Source organism: Pongo abelii, chromosome 8, assembly GCF_028885655.2.
Source record: "Pongo abelii isolate AG06213 chromosome 8, NHGRI_mPonAbe1-v2.0_pri, whole genome shotgun sequence".
Lineage (NCBI taxonomy): Eukaryota > Metazoa > Chordata > Mammalia > Primates > Hominidae > Pongo > Pongo abelii.
The window spans coordinates 81864420-81877518 of NC_071993.2; the positions used below are offsets into that span (position 1 = coordinate 81864420).

At 38.2% G+C, this 13099-nt stretch overlaps 1 long non-coding RNA gene across 1 annotated transcript in view; it reads left to right on the forward strand.

Annotated features, from left to right (window-relative positions):
* Positions 1-13099, forward strand: part of LOC103891682 (uncharacterized) — a 39914-nt gene that overhangs the window by 13564 nt on the left and 13251 nt on the right. Inside the window, exons 2-3 of the long non-coding RNA XR_008510517.2 lie at positions 11226-11423; positions 12866-12949. This is a non-coding gene — a long non-coding RNA (uncharacterized LOC103891682). The remainder of the gene's footprint in view (positions 1-11225; positions 11424-12865; positions 12950-13099) is intronic.

Consider the following 13099-nt stretch of genomic DNA (forward strand, 5'->3'; position numbering starts at 1 on the left):
TGTATAGTATTTCATTGTGTGAATTTGTCCCATTTATTTATACATGATGCTAATGATGAGAATTTGGGTAGTTTCCAGTTTAGGGTTATTGTGAAAAATGTATAGGAAAATTCTAGTGAGTCTTTGAATATATAAACAGATAACTGCCAGAGCTTATATAAAAACAGAACCCTGACCTACATTGGTAGCCCTCATTCCAGGATGCTAAATCACAACCTTTGTAGGAATTGGCCCCAAAGTGGCCACAAGTTGACCTTAGCTATCATTTTCCCTAATTTTTTGCCCTATTTGTAACTTAGGACCAACCAGAGAAAGCCAAGTATGCGCATCTAAATGATCAAATAGTATGCCCCACTTCTACTTAGCCCACCTACAGCTTCTCCATTTGAGAAACCTCTAGTCAGGGCATAGTCGAATCCTTCTCTTTTTTCCATTATGAAGCTTTCCTGGTCCTCTGCCTGCCTTTGAGTCTCAGCCAAATGCAAGTGAGGGTGGCTGACTCCCTTGCTAGAGCAAGCTCTGGGTAAATAGCCTTTGCTTCTTCGTATTTGCATGATCTTCATTTATTTCCACACAAATATATGTCTTTTGGTGAGCATATGTACATATCTCTGTGGTGTATATACCCAGGAGTGAAATTGCTAGGTCATAAAATATGCATATGTTTAATTTTGGTGGATAATGCCTAATAGTATTCAAAAATGTTATACCAATTTTCAAACCCACCAGCAATGTATAAGAATTCCAAATGCTGCATAATCTCTCCAACTCTTGAAACTTTCTGACTTTAATTTAGCATTTTTATAAGTGAGCAGTAGTATCTCACTGTGGTTTAATTTACATACTCTTGATGGCTAATGAAGTGGAAGTCACTTTTCACATGTGTTTTTGATGTTTGCATATCCTCTTGTAAAGTGTCTGTTCAGATCCTTTATTTTTTCTCTTGTCGTCTATATTATTTCTATTGATTAACATTTTCTATGTATTCTATATATGAGTCCTTTGTCAGATATACAGATGGGAATCCTCCCTTTCGGGTTAGTGCCTTTTATGTTTTGTTTAAGAAACCTTTACCTACTCCAAGGTCATGAAGTTGTCTTCCTATGTTCTCCTCTGAAAGCTTTATTGTTTTATTTTTCATATTTAGATCTGCAATCCATATGGAATTTTGAGCAATGGTATAGAAAGGGGTCCGGATACATTTTTCTCATATATCACATTAATCCAGCAATGTTTATGGAAAATAGGATTCTTTCACCCACTGTATTGTGGCCTTCATCTTGAATTAGGTGGCCATGCATGTGTGCATTCTCTAATATAGAGAGGGCATTGGTTAGTTTATTGATCCTTGTGCCAATAGTGTGAGGTCTTCAATGCTAGCTTTATGATGGGTTTTGTTCTCAGGTAGAATAAGTCATCCAGCTTTGCTCTTCCTCTTCAGTTACCTTGAATACTCTTGGCCCTTTGAATTTCCATATAAATTTTAGAATCAGTCTGTCAGCTTCTGCCAAAAAAGAAAAGAAAAGAAAAGAAAATCCAGGTAGGGTTTGGACTGGGATAGTGTTGAGTTTATAGATTGATTTGGGAAGAATTGATGGCTTTACAGTATTGAGTTTCTAAATATTAAAAGTTTATATCTAAGTTTATTTAGTTTTTCCTCAAGGATTTTTATAGTTTTCAATGTTGGGGTATTGCAAATCTTTTGCTAGAATTGTTCCTATGTAGTTTATATTTTGATGATATTATAAATAGCGTGTTTTAAAATATAATTTTCTCTTTGTTTGTGGATGGTATGTAGAAATATAAGTGGTTTTTAAATAATAAAATTGTATTAAGCAACATTGTAGATTCAGTTATTAGACCAAATAGTTTATTCTTTTGAATTTTCTTAGCATATACTAATTATGTCTACAAATAATGACAGCTTTATTACTTCCTTTCAAATCCTAATTTAAAAAATATATATATATTGCAATGGCTGGGACCTCCAGTAAAATGTTGAATGTAGGCCAGGCGTGGTGGCTCACGCCTGTAATCCCAGCACTTTGGGAGGCCGAAGCGGACAGGTCATGAGGTCAGCAGATCGAGACCATCCTGGCTAACACAGTGAAACCCCATCTCTACTAAAAATACAAAAAATTAGCCAGGTGCGGTGGCGGGTGCCTGTAGTCCCAGCTACTCGGGAGGCTGAGGCAAGAGAATGGCATGAACCCGGGAGGCGGAGCTTGCAGTGAGCCGAGATGGCGCCACTGCACTCCAGCGTGGGCAATAGAGCAAGACTCTGTCTCAAAAAAAAAAAAAAATGTTGAATGTAAGTAGTAATAGCTGGCATCCCTGACTCATTCACAATCTTAGAAGTAACGTTTTCAGTATTTCACCATGTATATGATGTTTGCTATTGGGTTTTTATAATGTTCTTTATTTGTTGTACCTCTTATTCCTGGTGTGCCAAGAGTTCTTCAAAATATAAGCACAGGGAGGGGCTAATTTTGTCAAATAATTTCTCTGCATCTATCAAGATATTCATATAACTTTTCTCCTTTTTATTTTAAAGTGATTGTGTTAATTATTTTATTTTATTTTATTTCATTTTGAGACGGAGTCTCACTCTGTCGCCCAGCCTGGAGTGCAGTGGCGCCATCTCGGCTCACTGCAAGCTCCGCCTTCCAGGTTCCGGCCGTTCTCCTGCCTCAGCCTCCGGAGTAGCTGGGACTACAGGCGCCCGCCATGACGGCTGGCTAATTTGTTGTATTTTTAGTAGAGACAGGGTTTCACCGTGTTAGCCAGAATGGTCTCAATCTCCTGACCTCGTGATCCGCCTGCCTCAGCCTCCCAAAGTTCTGGGATTATAGGCATGAGCCACAGTGCCCGGCCGGTGATTGTGTTAATTTTTAAATGTCAAACCAATATTGTGTTCCAAAGGGAAGTTCAATGTATATAACATATACACACACACACACACAAAATATCTAGATTCAGTAGTTTAATATTTTGATAAAGATTTTTACACTATGTTTATGTGAGATTTCTCTGTAATTCTCTTTCTTAGAATATACTTGTCAGGTTTTGGAATTGTGGTTGTTCTAGTCTCATAAAAGATACATGAGAGAAACAGTTGTCTCTGTCTGTTTTATGGAAGAGTTTATGCAAGATTCGTGTTATTACTTCTTTAAATTTTCACAAGAATTTACCAGTAAAGTCATGTGACTCGAGTTTTCCTTAGGGTAGATTGTTAAATAGTGGATTAAATATCTTTAATAGATATTGAGCTATTCAGATTTTCTACTGCTCACAGTTTTGGTAAGTTGTATTTTTCTGGGAATTTGTGTCGCCCAAATTGTCAAATTAATTGGTACTAAATTAAAATATTATGTTATTATCCTTCCTTTCTCTATTGGATCTGCATTAATATCCCTTTTTTATTCCTGATAATGGTAATTTGTGCCATCTCTCCTTTTTCTTAAGCAGTCTTGCTCTGGGCTTATACATTTTATTAATCTTTACAAATATTCAACTGTCGCTATTGCTGATATTATTAATTATATGTTTGTTTTGCCTTTCATTGATTTCTGCTTTAACTTTATTTTTTCTTTTCTCTACTGCCCTTAAATTTAATTTCTCTTTTTTTTAGCTTCTTGAGATTGAAAGTTAAATGATTAATTTCTTTCTTCTTTCCTAATACATGCATTTAAAGCAATATATTTCTGCTTATGCACAGCTTTAGCTGAATCTCATAATTTTTTATATGTTGTATCTTTATTATGATTTAGTCAAAATTTTTCTAATTTCCATTTTGATTTATTCATCGATGGTTTATTTGAAAGTTTATTGCTTAATTATCAAACAGTTGGCATCATTCTAGTTACTTTTTGTTATTTTTTCTGCCTTGATTCTATTTTGGAAAGATAGCACACTGTGAATGATTCTGATTTTTTCAAATTTGCTAAGCCTTTTATTATGATTTTGGCAAAAGATCCATTTGCACTTGAGAAGAAGGTTCATTGTTTGATGCAGTATTTTGTAAAGCCAAATTGCTCAATTGTGTTGTTTTATGTTTCTAAATTTTTTTCTAGACTATTTTATGAGCTTCTTTTAATTCAGCCAATTTTTGCTTTAACATTTATCTTAGTTTGGGCTGCCATAACAAAATATGATAAAGTGGGTAGCTTATTAACAACAAATGTATTTCTCATAGTTCTGGAGTATGGGAAGCTTAAGATCAAGGCATTCACAGATTTGGTGTCTGGTAAGGGCCCACTTCCTCATAAATAACACCTTTTCACTCTGTCCTCATATGATGGAAGTGGCAAAGGGGCTCTCTGGGCCTCTTTTATAAGGGCACTAATCTTATTCATGAGGGCAATGCTTTTATGAACTAATCACCTCCGTAAGACCCTACCCCTGACTATCACATTTGTGATTAGGTTTCCACAAATAAATTTTAGGGGGGACATAAACATTTCAACCATAGTAACATTTGAACCTCTGTTATGGAGTTTATACAGATTTGGGGTGTGTTTGCCTCCTGCTAAAATGGCCCTTTTATGTTTATGAAATTTCCATCTTCATAGTAATTATTTTTGCATTAAATCGATTTTGTCTGATTTTGGTGATGTCCGTCAACATATGATGAGGTTACATCCTGAGAAACCCATTCTAACTTGAAAATTGATATTTTGATTTGATAATCAAAAATGCATTTAATGCATCTAACCTACTGAAGTTCATGGCTTAGCCAGGCCTGTCTTAAACATGTTCAGAACACTTAACGTTAGCCTGCAGTTGGGCAAAATCATCTGGCAGCACAGTACACTGTAGGGTATGGTTATCTACTCTCGTGACCATATAGCTGACTGGGAGCTGCAGCTCACTGCTGCTGCCCAGCATCGCAAGGGTTTCACACTGCCTGTCACTAGCCCAGGAAAACATCAAAATTCAAAATACAGTTTCTACTGAATGTATATAACTTTTGCACCATTGTAAAGTAAAAAAAATAATAGTAAGTTCAACCATCATCTTCAAGAACTGTCTACATAGGCACACCATCTTCCTTTTGTTTAGTGTTTATACGGTGTATTAGTCAAGATTCTCTAGAGAGATATCCCACCATTCTATGAAACCAGCTCCTTCCGGATGATAGGAGACATGACGAGAACAGTGAATTCCATGAGCATAAGCCCATTTTTGTACTTCTTTGTCTGTGAAGTGAGTTCCTTAATCAGAAGCAATGGGATGTGGAATATTATAACAGTGGATAAGGCATTCAGTAAGTCCATGGATGATAGTTTTGGCAGAAGCATTGTGTGCCATAGAACATACATAGAAACATATGAAAGGGGATTTATTAGGGGAATTGGCTCACATGATTATGGAAGCTGAGAAGTTCCATGACAGGCTGTCTGTAAGCTGGAGACCCTGGGATGCCAGTAACATCCAAGTCCAGAAGCCTCAGAACCAGGGACGCTTATGGTGTAATTTTCAGTCCAAGGCAAAAGGCCTGAGAACCTAGCGAGCAGCTGATGTAAGTTTTGGAGTCCTAAGGCCAGAGAGCCTGCAGTTCTGATATCCAAGGGCAGGAGGAGGAGAGTGTCCCAGCTCCAGGAGAAACATCAAGGAAATTCTGTCCTTTCCTTTTTTGTTGTATCCAGGCCCCCAGCTGATTGGATGGTGCATATACACACAGCCACTTTGAGGGCAGATCTTCCCTACTCAGTCCACTGAGTCACACAGCTGTCTCCTCTGGAAACACCCTCACAGACACACCCAGAAGTGATGATTTACCAGTTCTCTAGGTATTCGTTAATACAGTCAAGTTGACATCTAAAATGAACCATGACAAGTCCAGCCTTTGTTAACTTGATAGCCTTATGCATACCCTTGAACCATACTTAACCTGCAAATAAAGATAATAAAAAGGAATAATTCCACCTAATATGATAAAATTATCCTATGTACAACCATAAATGCACTAATCTCTGCCCAGAGAGGAGGTAAAGTCCTTCGATGATGTTTACTTTTCTCCTGATGTAACTTAAATACTATGATGTAAAATTAACAATACTTAAAGACTTATGTAAAGTTAATATATCTTATGTTACATGAAAAAGGAATAAGAAAGGAATGAAAACATATATTTGCTTAATGTATGTATAATATACACAAAGATATTCTTAACAAAATAAGGAAAAAATACTCATGACAGTTATAGTCCTTGTTCCTGTAACTGGTCACATGTTCATAGCTGGTTTTGATAACTACCTTCTTTTACTACCCATTCTGTATTCCCTTTGCCTTCAGCAAGTACCTCAGCTGGTTGTGGATATTTACATGGTGAGGTGACACAAACCTTTGTTCCTGAAGGGTCTGGACCATTTATAGTCCTGCCTGTATTGGGTTGCTGTAATTTCCCATTGACCTTAATCACAGGGCATGATAATAATAAGAGATGCCCTAAAGGATCTCCTATATCCCACCCTTCCTTACCTTCCTAGAGGTGAGAACTACCAGTTTACCCCTGGTAGTCTGGATCATTCCTCTAGCCAACATTGTAACTCCCTTAGCCTGTTGACTCAGTCATGAGGAGGTCAAGGCTGCTTGGTGGTAGTCTAAACTTCGGTTCACTGAAGTCAGTGTTGTGTCTCCTGGTGTCAGCATTCCTCTCTCTGGAACTAAGACCTGTAGGCCAGCAGAGCATAAGGTCATGGGAACAGGGAGCAAATATTTTGCCACTAGTTCACTGGGGGCAATGGTAAGTGGTGCCATTCCCATTTTCACCCCTTGATTCTTGGGCCCATGAATCCTGGCTGTGGGAGAAACTGTACCCTATAGTGAATGCTGACTTGGGGCATACACACCCTTCTGGAGAACCTTGCCTGAGCCCTGCCACTATTATAACCTAGCTGGTACTGTAACTGTGACATCAAAAGGCCATCCTACTGTTCTGTGAAGCCAGCTGCTTCAGGATGATGGGGAACATGGTAAGAACAGTGAGTTCTATGAGTATGAGCCCATTTCTGCATTTCTTTGTCTATGAAGTGAGTTCCTTGATCAGAAGCAGTGCTCTCTCTGTGGAATACCATAACAATAGATAAGGCATTCACGGATGGTAGTTTCAGCAGAAGCATTGTGTGCAGGCAAGGCAAATCCATATCCAGAGTAACTGTCTATTCCAGCAAGAACAAAATGCTGCCCCTTCCATGGTGGAAGCAGTTCAATGTAATCAACCTGCTACTAGAGAGCTGACTGATTACCCCAGAAAATGATGCCATATTGAAGACTCAGTATTGGTCTCTGCTGTTAGACTGAGCTCTCAGAGGTGGCAATAGCCAAGTTAGTGAGTGGAAGTCCACTTTGCTGAACCTAAGCTGATATGATTTAGCTCTGTGTCCCCACCCAAATCTCATCTTGAATTGTAATAATCCTCACATGTCATGGGAGGGACCCAGTGGGAGGTAATTGAATCATGGGGATGGGTTTTCCCCATGCTGTTCTCATGATAGTGAATAAGTCTAACAAGATCTGATGGTTTTATAAAGAGGAATTCCCCTGCACATGCTCCCTCTTGCCTGCTGCCATGTAGGACAGATGTGCCTTTGCTTCTCCTTTGCCTTCTGCCATGATTGTGAGGCCTCCCCAGCCATGTAGAACCATGAGTCCACTAAACCTCTCTTCTTTATAAATTACCCAGTCTCTGGTATATCTCTATTAGCAGCATGAGAACAGACTAATACACATGCATAACCTCCATCCCTGCCACCATGGCCACTTTGTTCATGGGCCCACTGTGTTATGACAGGAGTGACTGAGGAAAGAGATTGACTAGTATGCACAGAATGGATCATCCTATTCACCTGATGATTAAAGTCCTCTGCTGAGAAGGTGAGCATTCATGTAGGACACAAATATCTCCACATCTTTTGCCCACTCAGATCTAGCCCTATATGTTTTCCCAAAATTACTTTGTCACCAATTTTCCAATCCCCTTCCTTTCAAGTCCCTGACCATCTGGCAAAACCATTGGCTACAGCCTGTGTGTCAATATATAATTGCACATATGGCCATTTCTACTTTCAAACGAAGTGTACAATCAGGAGAAGTTCTGCCCATTGAGAAGAATTTTCTTCACCACTTTTCTTCAGAGATGTCCCAGAGAGGGGATGTAATGCTACAGCTGTCCCTTTTCAGGTGGTACCTGCATATCATGCATAACCATCTATAAACTAGGCCCTGGTCTTCTCCTCCTCTGTCAACTGATCATAAGGTACTTCCCAGGAGGCCATGGGTGTAGGCTGGGAGAGAAAAAGCTGTGTAGTACGAATAGAAACCATGATCCTTTGGGCTACTTCTTCATGTAACATACTTGTGCCTTCAGAACCTGCTAAGGCCCCATCAAATATATACAACTTCAATTTGATGATAGAGTGCTGCTGTGCAGACCTAACTTTATGGTTTGGTGGGTCAGATAACACCCAGATAGGTAGCTCTGGTCATGTAGTAACTTTATAACTCATGTTCAAGCATTCAGTTTCTTCTAAAGCACAGTGGCAGGCCAAGAGCTGTCTCTCAACAGGAGAGTAGTTACCTAGGATGATGCCAGGGGCTTGCTCCAAAATGACTAAAGGTCTCCACTACAATTTACCTATAGGGGTCTGCCAAAGGCTCCAAACAGCATCCCTGTCTGCTACTGACACCTCAAATACCATTGGATATACTGGATCTTATGGCCCAAGTGGCAGAGCAGCTTGCATAGCAGCTTGGAGCTCCTACTGCTCCAGGAGGCTGCAGAGCCTTCTCCTGGAGTTCCACTCAAAACTTGCAGCTTTTTTCGTCACTCAATAGATGGGCCAAGATGACACATCCAAATGAGAAATGTGTTGCTTCCAAAATCCAAATAAGCCCACTAGGATTGTGCTTCTTTCTTGGTTTTAGGAGGGGCCAGATTTTCACCTTAGAAGGGATATTTTGACATGCCCCACACCGCTGGACCTTAGAAATGTCACTGAAGTAAAAAACACCTGAATTTTAGTAGAATTAATTTCCCATGGTCTGACACACAAATGTCTTACAAGTAAGTCTAGAGTAGTTGCTAGTTCATGCTCACTACTAGGTCCAATCAGCATAATGTCATCAATGTAATGGACCAGTGTGATATCTTGTGGAAAGGAAATGGAATCAAGATCCTTGCCAACTAAATTATGATGTAAGACTAGAGAGTAGATATACCCCCATAGTATGACAGTGAAGGTGTATTGCTGGCCTTGCCAGATGAAAGCAAATTGCTTCTGATGAGCCTTATGGACAGGTATGGATAAAAAGGCATTTTCAAGATCAATAGCTGCACACTATTGTTACCAAGAGAAGTGTTAATTGGCTTAAGCAATGGAACCACATCTGGTAAGGCAACTGCAATTGAAGTCACTGCTTGGCTAAGCTTATGATAATTCACAGTCATTCTCCAGAATTCATCTGTCTTTACACAAGCCAAATAGGAGAGTTGAATGGGGATGAATATGCCACCTTTGCATATTTCCTGTCCTCACAACTTTATGCTCTGCTGGCCTACAGGTTCCAGTTCCAGAGGGAGGAAGTCTGCCACAAGGAGACACAATGATTCCATTAAACTGGAAGTTAAGACTGTCACCCAGCCACTTTGGGCTCCTGATGCCTCTGAGTCAGCTGGCTAAGAAGGGAATTATGGAATTATGAATTGTGGTAGTCTGGAGTAATTGATCCAGACTACCAAGGAGAAATTGGACTATTACTCCACACCAGAAGTAAAGAAAGTATGCCTGGAATACAGAAGATCCCTTAGGGCATCTCTTAGTACTACCATGCCTTGTAATTAAGGTTGATGGGAAATTACCCAAAATTAACCATCACACATGGCATTTTTTTGTTTCTCTTATTGTCTACTTTTCCGTGTCTTTATATTTAAAGCATGAATCTTGTGATCACAATATAGTTGTTGCTGTTCAATCCAATCTGACCACCATAAGACTTTACTCGGTGTATATAGATAATTTACAATTAATGTAATTATGAACATTATTGAGTTTATATATACATTGTTGCTATCCATTTTCTATTGGGGTCATATGTTTTATGCTTCTTTTTCTATTTTTCTTTCCTTTTTAAGAACTAAAACTTTTTAAATGATTATTTCATTTACATTTTCTATTATCTTGTAATCATATGTCATTAACTATTTATACAGTTCTCCTAGATATATAATATATAGCCTTGACTTATAATAAACTATTACAAATTGTTACCTTTACTATTACCTATCTCCCACTTTTGTGAAATTGTTTTACATATAATTTAAACCTCAGATCACATATGACTATTGTTTTGTATAATTAATTATCATTTATATTTACCAATTTAGTTCCTCTTTCTGGTGTTCTTTATTCCCTTCCTGGATTTTTATCTTTCTATTTGGGAATGTTTTCTTTCTGGCTGAAGATATTTATTTAATTTACTTTTAGTGAGGACCTTATATCAAAAAATCCCTTAATTTTGTTTGTCTGAAAATATGCATATTTTCCTGTCATTGGTAAAATATATATTTTTTACTGAATATGGAATTCGAAATTAGTAACCATTTTATTTTAGTTTCCAAACTAAAATAAATTTTCATCAATTTTCTTCTAACTTTCATCATGTAGAGGTTGCTGTGGTAAACCACAAAGACTCTCTTTCAAGTATTGAGTACTTACTCCTTCTCTTGCCAAGAATATTGCATTCTGATAGCCCAGAGCTTGTTCACTTCCTAAGAATCACCACTGGATTAATATAATGGCTTGCTCAAGGTTGGGGCAACTCTCCAGGGAGAATTCACATTCAGTGACTGCTTGATGAAGGTATATAAAATTTGTCCTTAATTCAGGACACATCTGAAAAGCTTTTGCAGCTCTGGAGTTCTCCAGGGGTTTGGCTGGGGTCACTGTTAAACTTTTCCTTCTGCCTTATGCTGGTTTCTTCTTTCCCTCACAGGTATTGTTCCTGCTGACAAGTTCAAATACATTTCTGTATACAAACCCTTATCTGTATTTCCCATCCCCTAATATTGTCCCCATTGATCCTCATCTCTTTGTACTCATAACCTTGTATAGTTCCTTTCACATTGAATTAGAGTGGACTTGTGTAAATATAGATTCTACAGAAGTGGTGGTGTTTAACTTCTGAAGATCATAAATGATGTTGCAGCGTCCCATTTTCTCTAGGATTTCTCACTGTGAGAGAAGTGAGCCACCAGATAGAGAGGACACTCAAACAGCCCCATGCAGAGGCCAATATAGAAAGGATAAAATAGCCAGCATCAGTTTGCCAGCTTTGTAAGAGAGCCTTTATAACTGAATCCACTGCCCCCGTCAAGCCTTCAGATGACTGCAGCTCTAGCCTACATCTGGCTGCAATCTCAGGTGAGACCCTGAGCCAGAGTGTACCAACCATGTTGAAAATGAATCCCTAACCCACAGAAACCAATAGAAATAAAAAATTACTTTTGTTGTTTTAATCCAATAGGCTTTGGGATGACTTTTTTTTTTTTTTTTTTTTTTTTTTTGCACAACAGTAGATAAATACAGGTTTTGATCATTGAAAATGAAGTGCCACCATCACAAAAACCTAAAAATATGGTGATAGTTTGGTGAGAAGAGTGGAAAAGACTATGAGGAAGTTATTAGTGGAACCTAAATGTCATTTGAGACATTTAATGGAAACTGCATGGTGTTCAATGAGTATATAAAGTGAGAAATTAAATAAAAGTAAAGAAAATGTTACTGCAAGCTGAAAAAAAGAGGACATATTATTGACTGATGGGAAGCTTATTTGTATTGTTGACTGGGGTAGAATGGAAAATTTTAAATATGCTCAATGAACTGGAAGAATTCGCTAAGAGGATATCAAGACAAAGTGTTAAATGTATCGCCTGTCTTCTACTTGCTGTTCATAGTAAAATACAAGAGCAGAAAGAAAAGCTAAAGGAAGAACTGTGAAGAATTTAAAATTGCAGAACATGATGGGTTTGAAATTAAAATTGTTTCTTATTCCAAGATTTACAGATGGCAAACAATGCTAAAATTAAGAAATGACTTTTAGGCATATATCAATCTAGGGCACTCTGAGGAAAAACATGATCTAAAGATGAAGCAGATGGTATGACTGTAAAATCTTTTGTTCAGAGTGTAAAGAAACCTAAAGCAACGTCTCAGGGAACTGTTTAGTAAGATAAAAAGTCCTATAAGAATTTGAAGGATGCTCTTTGCAGATTTTTGTTAAATGTTGAGGCTTCTAAGCATCTTGGAGATGTTTATTTCAGTAGCCCCAGAGGAAGCCTAAGGTTCAGGAGGGCTTCCAGTATAGACATTTGTGGGTGTGGCTTATCTCTAATGGAGTAAATGCTAATAAGATCCATAGGAGACCCATAAAATTTTTAAAAGTTGTACTAATGTTAACAGTACATGAACTAAAATGTACCAAGACAGTACAAAATGGCAAGAGGTCTTTAGACCCCAAATTTCTAGTGTCATAAAGAAGGCTGAGATAAACTACTCAGCTGTAAATGTGTATTATCATTTGTGGAATAGGAAAGATGATTTAGAGGTGGAACTGAACCAAGAATCCAGAGAGTGGGCCTAAAGTGCCATAGAGAATCATTTCTAGGCAGTAGTAGGTTTGAGTCTTAATAATGAATTGACAACATGTGCCCAGGTCGATTTCAGTATTTCTATGTGCCAGTGAGCCCTGTCTGCCTCTCATTTCCTCTTTTTTTTAAAGGGGGGCCATAGTGGTTATCTTATGCCTGCCTCACCATTGTAATTTGGATATTTGGGAGTATAAAACTTGCCTCTTTTGTTTACAGGTGTTCAGATCAAGGGAAACTACTCTAAGAGGCTACACTTGAGGAACAACAACTAAGGAGCTTCAACTGCATCTGGGTTTCAGGGTAATGCTGTTGATGATTAGATTCTGGGCTTTAGGCTAATGCTGTTATATGATGCGTCTTTTGAGATACTTAAGAGGGAGTGAGTTTATTTTGCATGATGGAAGGACATGAATCATTGAGGATCAAAGAGCAGACTGTCATAGTCAGCTT